The sequence below is a fragment of the Macadamia integrifolia genome, chromosome 14 (assembly GCF_013358625.1).
Source record: "Macadamia integrifolia cultivar HAES 741 chromosome 14, SCU_Mint_v3, whole genome shotgun sequence".
Lineage (NCBI taxonomy): Eukaryota > Viridiplantae > Streptophyta > Magnoliopsida > Proteales > Proteaceae > Macadamia > Macadamia integrifolia.
The window spans coordinates 9,373,576-9,380,233 of record NC_056570.1 but is presented as its reverse complement, the minus strand read 5'-3'; the positions used below and the strand labels follow the sequence as shown (position 1 = coordinate 9,380,233).

At 47.8% G+C, this 6,658-nt stretch overlaps 2 non-coding genes across 2 annotated transcripts; both read left to right on the top strand.

Moving 5' to 3' along the window:
- The first annotated feature begins 2,689 nt into the window (after positions 1–2,689).
- On the top strand, positions 2,690–2,845 carry LOC122062254. Its single transcript, XR_006134876.1, has one exon. It is a non-coding gene; the product is annotated as a 5.8S ribosomal RNA (ribosomal RNA).
- Positions 2,846–3,078: 233 nt separating this feature from the next.
- Positions 3,079–6,439, top strand: LOC122062242. Its single transcript, XR_006134866.1, has one exon. It is a non-coding gene; the product is annotated as a 28S ribosomal RNA (ribosomal RNA).
- The last annotated feature ends 219 nt before the right edge of the window (positions 6,440–6,658 follow it).

The window sequence follows — 6,658 nt, the reverse complement described above, 5'->3', positions numbered from 1 at the left end:
TGCGGAGGTGTTTGCATGTCTCCTGCCGCAAGTGTTATAATACGACATTAACGTGGGTCTCTGGAGAATGTAGGTTGCAAGCTTGTAGGTGGAGATAGATCCCGTGTCCCTCGACCTTTGTTGATTGTTGAGATTTTCGTGCTTAGCGGGGCTATTGATTTTTCTTCTACCAAATCCTTATTACATTGTAGTAGGTTTGGTGGTGGATTGTGTCGGTAGTGGACGTAATGCACGTGAGTGGCTATTGTTTTTCTTGTGGTTGTGGGCTCTTTGCTTGTGTATTGAACCACTATGCACAAATACCTCTATGGGTTGCGATGGGCCAATATTGTCTTTGTCAAGAGCATGAAAATGGTTCCTGTGTTGCTTACCTAGTTGGATGGAAAGATGCTGCCCCTTCACTCTCATTTCATCCCTCTTGCCTGCCCTCATGGTTGGTGTGAGGTGGCTTGGCATACGATGCATATGTCCACTTTCTTTGTGTCAGTGGTGCATGTGCACTGTTTGTACTCTACGATGCATATGTCCTCTTGAATCCTTTAGTTGCGACTCGTTGCACAAGAACGATAGACAACCATTAATGTATGGAGTAGCATCACCAATTGCACAATTGGGGATGTGGTTCATGCAGTGCTTTGGCATCGAGAAGGAAAGTTACCTAGTTGTTCCTGCCAGTAGTCATATGCTTGTCTCAAAGATTAAGCCATGCATGTGTAAGTATGAACTAATTCAGACTGTGAAACTGCGAATGGCTCATTAAATCAGTTATAGTTTTTTTGATGGTATTAGCTACTCGGATAACCATAGTAATTCTAGAGCTAATACATGCACCAAACCCTGACTTTTGGAAGGGATGCATTTATTAGATAAAAGGTCGATGCGGGCGGCTCTGCCCATTGCTCTGATAATTCATGATAACTCGATGGATTGTATTGCCTTTGTACCAATGACACATCATTCAAATTTCAGCCCTATCAACTTTCGTCGGTAGGATAGTGGCCTACTACGGTGGTGATGGGTGACGGAGAATTAGGGTTCAATTCTGGAGAGGGAGCCTGAGAAATGGCTACCACATCCAAGGAAGGCAGCAGGCGCGCAAATTACCCAATCCTGACACGGGGAGGTAGTGACAATAAATAACAATACCGGGCTTTTCGAGTCTGGTAATTGGAATGAGTACAATCTAAATCCCTTAACGAGGATCCATTGGAGGGTAAGTCTGGTGCCAGCAGCCATGGTAATTCCAGCTTCTATAGCATATATTTAAGTTGTTGTAGTTAAAAAGGTCGTAGTCGGACTTTGGGATGGGTCGATCGGTCTGCCTCACGGTGTGTACCAATCGTCTCGTCCCTTCTGTCGGCGATGCGCTCCTGGCCTTAATTGGCCAGGTCATGCCTCTGGCACTGTTACTTTGAAGAAATTAGAGTGCTCAAAGCAAGCCTATGCTCTGGATACATTAGCATGGGATAACATCAAAGGATTTTGGTCCTATTGCATTGGCCTTTAGGATCGGAGTAATGATTAACAGGGACAGTCAGGGGCATTTGTATTTTATAGTCAGAGGTGAAATTCTTGGATTTATGAAAGACGTACCACTGCGAAAGCATTTGTCAAGGATGTTTTCATTAATCAAGAATGAAAGTTGGGGGCTCAAAGACGATCATATACCATCTTAGTCTCAACCATAAACGATGCCAACCAGGGATCGACAGGTGTTGCTTTTAGGACTCTGAATCAAAGTTTTTGGGTTCCGGGGAGAGTATGGTCGCAAGGCTAAAACTTAAAGGAATTGACGGAAGGGCACCACTAGGAGTGGAGCCTACGGCTTAATTTGACACAACACAGGGAAACTTACCAGGTCCAGACATAGTAAGGATTGACAGACTGAGAGCTCTTTCTTGATTCTATGGGTGGTGGTGCATAGCTGTTATTAGTTGGTGGAGTGATTTGTCTGGTTAATTTCGTTAACGAACGAGACCTCAACCTGCTAACTAGCTATGTGGGGTGATCCTCCACGGCCAGCTTCTTAGAGGGACTATGGCTGTTTAGGCCACGGAAGTTTGAGGCAATAATAGTTCTGTGATGCCCTTAGATGTTCTGGGCCACACGCGCGCTACACTGATGTATTCAACGAGTCTATAGCCTTGGTCGATTGGCCCGGGTAATCTTTAAAAATTTCATCGTGATGGGGATAGATCATTGCAATTGTTGGTCTTCAATGAGGAATTCCTAGTAAGCGTAAGTCATCAACTCACGTTGACTTTGTCCCTGCCCTTTATACACACTGCCTGTCGCTCCTACCGATTGAATGGTTCAGTGAAGTGTTCGGATCGCAGCAACATGGGTGGTTCACCATCGTCGATGTCGTGAGAAGTCCACTGAACCTTATCATTTAGAGGAAGGAGAATTCGTAACAAGGTTTCTGTAGGTGAACCTGCGGAAGGATCATTGTCAATACTTGCCCAGCGAGACCCGTGAACATGTTGTGTTGCGCCATCAAGGTAGGGCGTAGGAGCGTGAGATCCTTCCTTCCTGACCCTTGTAAAAGTTGGCCTACAATCCTCTGTAGCATTCGACCCAAACACAACCACTGACGCTGTCGGCGCCAAGGAACTCGTAACAGAAAGGACATGACATCATTATGCCTTTGGTGTGGTGTGGTCATCTTAGATCCGAATCTTATCTTAATGACTCTCAACAATAGATATCTCAGCTCTTGCATCGATGAAGAACATAGCAAAATGCGATACTTGGTGTGAATTGCAGAATCCCATAAACCATCAAGTCTTTAAACGCAAGTTACGCCCTAGGCAATTGAGCTGAGGGCACGCCTACCTGGGCATGATGCGTCATATTGCCCCACCTCCTTTACCCCTTGTGGTGGTGGTGCGGAGCGAAGATTGGCCCCCCATGTCTCTGTTCGAGGTGCGATCGGCCCAAAGTCAAGGGCCCCTTGTGTGGCAAGCGTCACAATGAGTGGTGGTTCAAGCCACTTTGCCATTGTTCGAACATCGTGTGCGTGTTCTGCTCCCATTGGGCTCTGGTGACCCTAATTGCCATTCGATGGCATTTTGACTGTGACCCCAGGTTAGGCGGGGCTACCCGCTAAGTTTAAGCATATCAATAAGCGGAGGACAATAAACTTACGAGGACTCCCTTAGTAACAGCGAGCGAACCGAGAAGATCCAGCTTGAGAATCGGGTGGCTTTATCGTTTGAATTGTAGTCTGTAGAAGCGTCCTCAGTGGTAGACAGGGCCCAAGTCCCCTGGAAGGGGGTGCCAGAGAGGGTGAGAGCCCCATCATGTCTAGACCTTATCACACCACGAGGCACTATCGGCGAGTCGGGTTGTTTGGGAATGCAGCCCCAATTGAGTGGTAAATTTCGTCCAAGGCTAAATATGGGCGAGAGACTGATAACAAACAAGTACCGCAAGGGAAAGATGAAAAGGACTTTGAAAAGAGAGTCAAAGAATGCTTGAAATTGTCAGGAGAGAAGTGGATGGGGGCCGGTGATGCATCTCAGACGGATGTGGAACAGTTAATAGCCGCTTCATCGGTCGACTCGAGGCGTGGACTGATGTGGATTGCGATGGCATCCCAAGCCCAGGTTGTCACGTTATACCTGAGGAGATGTCGTCGCTGCGATCATGGTAGGCAGTGTGCGCCTGGATGGTATGCCTATTGGCAATTGCATGCTTCGAGCATCAGCCTGTCGGGATCCTCATTTGACCTGTCTTGAAACACGGACAAAGGAGTCTGACATGTGTGCGAGTCAATGGGCGAGCAAAACCCGTAAGGTGTAAGGAAGCTGACTGGTGGGATCCCCTTGTGGGTTGCCCACCGACCAACCTTGGTCTACTATGAAGGGTTTGAGTGAGCGCATACCTGTCGGGACCCGAAAGATGGTGAACTATGCTTGAGTGGGGAGAAGCCAGAGGAAATTCTGGTGGAGGCCTGCAGTGATGCTGACATGCAAATCGTTCATCTGACTTGGGTATAGGGGCCAAAGACTAATCAAACTGTCTAATAGTTGGTTCCCTCCGAAGTTTCCCTCAGGATAGTTAAAACCCACGGGCGAGTTTTATCGGGTAAAGCCAATGATTAGTGGCATCGCGGGCACAACGCCCTCGACCTATTCTCAAACTTTAAATAGGTAGGATGGCATGGCTACTTTATTGAGCCGCGCCATGGAATCAAGATCTCCAAGTGGGCCATTTTTGGTAAGCAGAACTGGTGATGCGGAATGAACCGAAAGCCGGGTTATGGTGCCAGATTGCACACTAACCAAGAACCAACAAAGGATGTTGGTCGATTAAGATAGCAGGACGGTGGTCATGGAAGTCAAAATTCGCTAAGGAGTGTGTAACAACTCACCTGCCAAATCAACTAGCCCCCAAAAATGGATGGTACTAAAGCGCGTAACCTATACCTGATCGTCGGGGCAACTGCCAAGCCCAAATGAGCATGAGGGCACGGCGATTGTCGTAAAACTTGGGGCGTGAGTGGCCGTCGGTGCAGATCTTGGTGGTAGTAGCAAATATTCAAATGAGAACTTTGAAGGCCGAATAGGGGAAAGGTTCCTTGTGAACGGCACTTGCACATGGGTTAGTCGATCCTAAGGGATGGGGGAAGCCCGTCAGAGAGCGTGTACTCATGCATGCTCTGAAAGGTAATCGGGTTAAAATTCCCAAATCGGTACGTGGCGGTTGACGTCAACGTTAGGAAGTCTAGAGATGTTGGCGGGGGCCTCGGGAAGAGTTATCTTTTCTGTTTAACAGCTTGCCCACTCTGGAAAGAGCACCACACATCGCGTGGTGTCCGGTGTGCCCCCAACAGCCCTTGAAAATTCAAAGAACCGAGTGTCGATCATGCCCAGTCGTACTCATAACCGCATCAGGTCTCCAAGGTGAACAACCTCTGGTCGATGGAACAATGTAGGCAAAGGAAGTCAGAAAAATGGATCTGTAACCTCGGGAAAAGGATTGGCTCTGAGGGTTTGGCACGGGGGTCCCATTCTCGAACCCGTCGACTGTCAGCGGACTGCTCGAGCTACCTTCACAGTGAGAGTGGGTCACCACATGCCGATCGGGGGATGGACTGGGAATGGCCCCCTCATGGGCCTTCTCCGGGCATCAAACAATCAACTCAGAACTAGTACGGACAAGGGGATTCTGACTATTTAATTAAAACAAAGCATTGCGATGGTCCCAACTGATGCTCACGCAAAGTGATTTCTACCCAGTGCTCTAAATGTCAAAGTGAAGAAATTCAACCAAGCTCGGGGAAAATGGCAGGAGTAACTATGACTCTCTTAAGGTAGGCAAATGCCTTGTCATCTAATTAGTGACGCACATAAATGGATTAATGAGATTCCCACTATCCCTGTCTACTATCCAGCGAAACCACAGCCAAGGGAATGGGCTTGGCAGAATCAGAGGGGAAAGAAGACCTTGTTGAGCTTGACTCTAGTCTGACTTTGTGAAATGACTTGACAGGTGTAGGATAAGTGGGAGCTAGAAATGGCATAAGTGAAATACCACTACTTTTAACGTTATTTTACTTACTCCGTGAGTCGGAGGTGGGGCTCTGCCCCTCCTTTTGGACCCAAGCCCCCCCTTAGCGGGGCGATCCAAGCAGAGGACATTGTCAGGTGGGGAGTTTGGCTAGGGTGGCACATCTGTTAAAAGATAACACAGGTGTCCTAAGATGAGCTCAACGAGAACATAAATCTCGTATGGAACAAAAGGGTAAAAGCTCGTTTGATTCTGATTTCCAGTATGAATACGAACTGTGAAAGTGTGGCCTATCGATCCTTTAGACCTTCGGAATTTGAAGCTAGAGGTGTCAGAAAAGTTACCACAGGGATAACTGGCTTGTGGCAGCCAAGCGTTCATAGCGACATTGCTTTTTGATACTTCGATGTCGGCTCTTCCTATCATTGTGAACCAGAAGTCACCAAGTGTTGGATTGTTCACCCACCAATAGGGAACGTGAGCTAGGTTTAAACTGTCATGAGATAGGTTAGTTTTACCCTACTAATGTCAGTGTCGAATTAGTAATTCAACCTAATACGAGAGGAACCATTGATTCACATAATTGGTCATCATGCTTGGTTGAAAATTTAGTGGCGCAAAGCTGCCATGCGCCGGATTATGACTGAACGCCTCTAAGTCAGAATCCAAGCTAAAGAAGCGACACCTATGCCTATTGCTCATTTGCCAACCCGCAGTAGGGGCCCTCCGGCCCTTAGAGGCACGTGTCATTAGCCAAGCCCCCGCAGTGGACGTGTTATATGGGCTGCCTTGAAGAGTAATTCCTGTCGGGTGATGGGTAGAGTCCTTTGCAAATGACTTAAATACACGACGGGGTATTGTAAGTGGCAGAGTGGCCTTGCTGCCACGATCCACTGAGATTCAGCCCTGTGTCGCATCGATTCGTCCCCCCATCCTTTTCCCCTTTTCATTCCCCCAAAATATTTTTAATTCTACCCCCCACACCCTACTGAGGCTAGGATTGTCCACGCATGGCCCCAGGTATGCCCCTAAGTGTTAACTGCCCCAACGGTTTCCTGAGTATGGTTATGCGTGGTACCCAAGTGAAGTGTGCCTATGTGTGCACATTGAGTGCCACTAAGTGTACACGTTGTCACGACCTGCC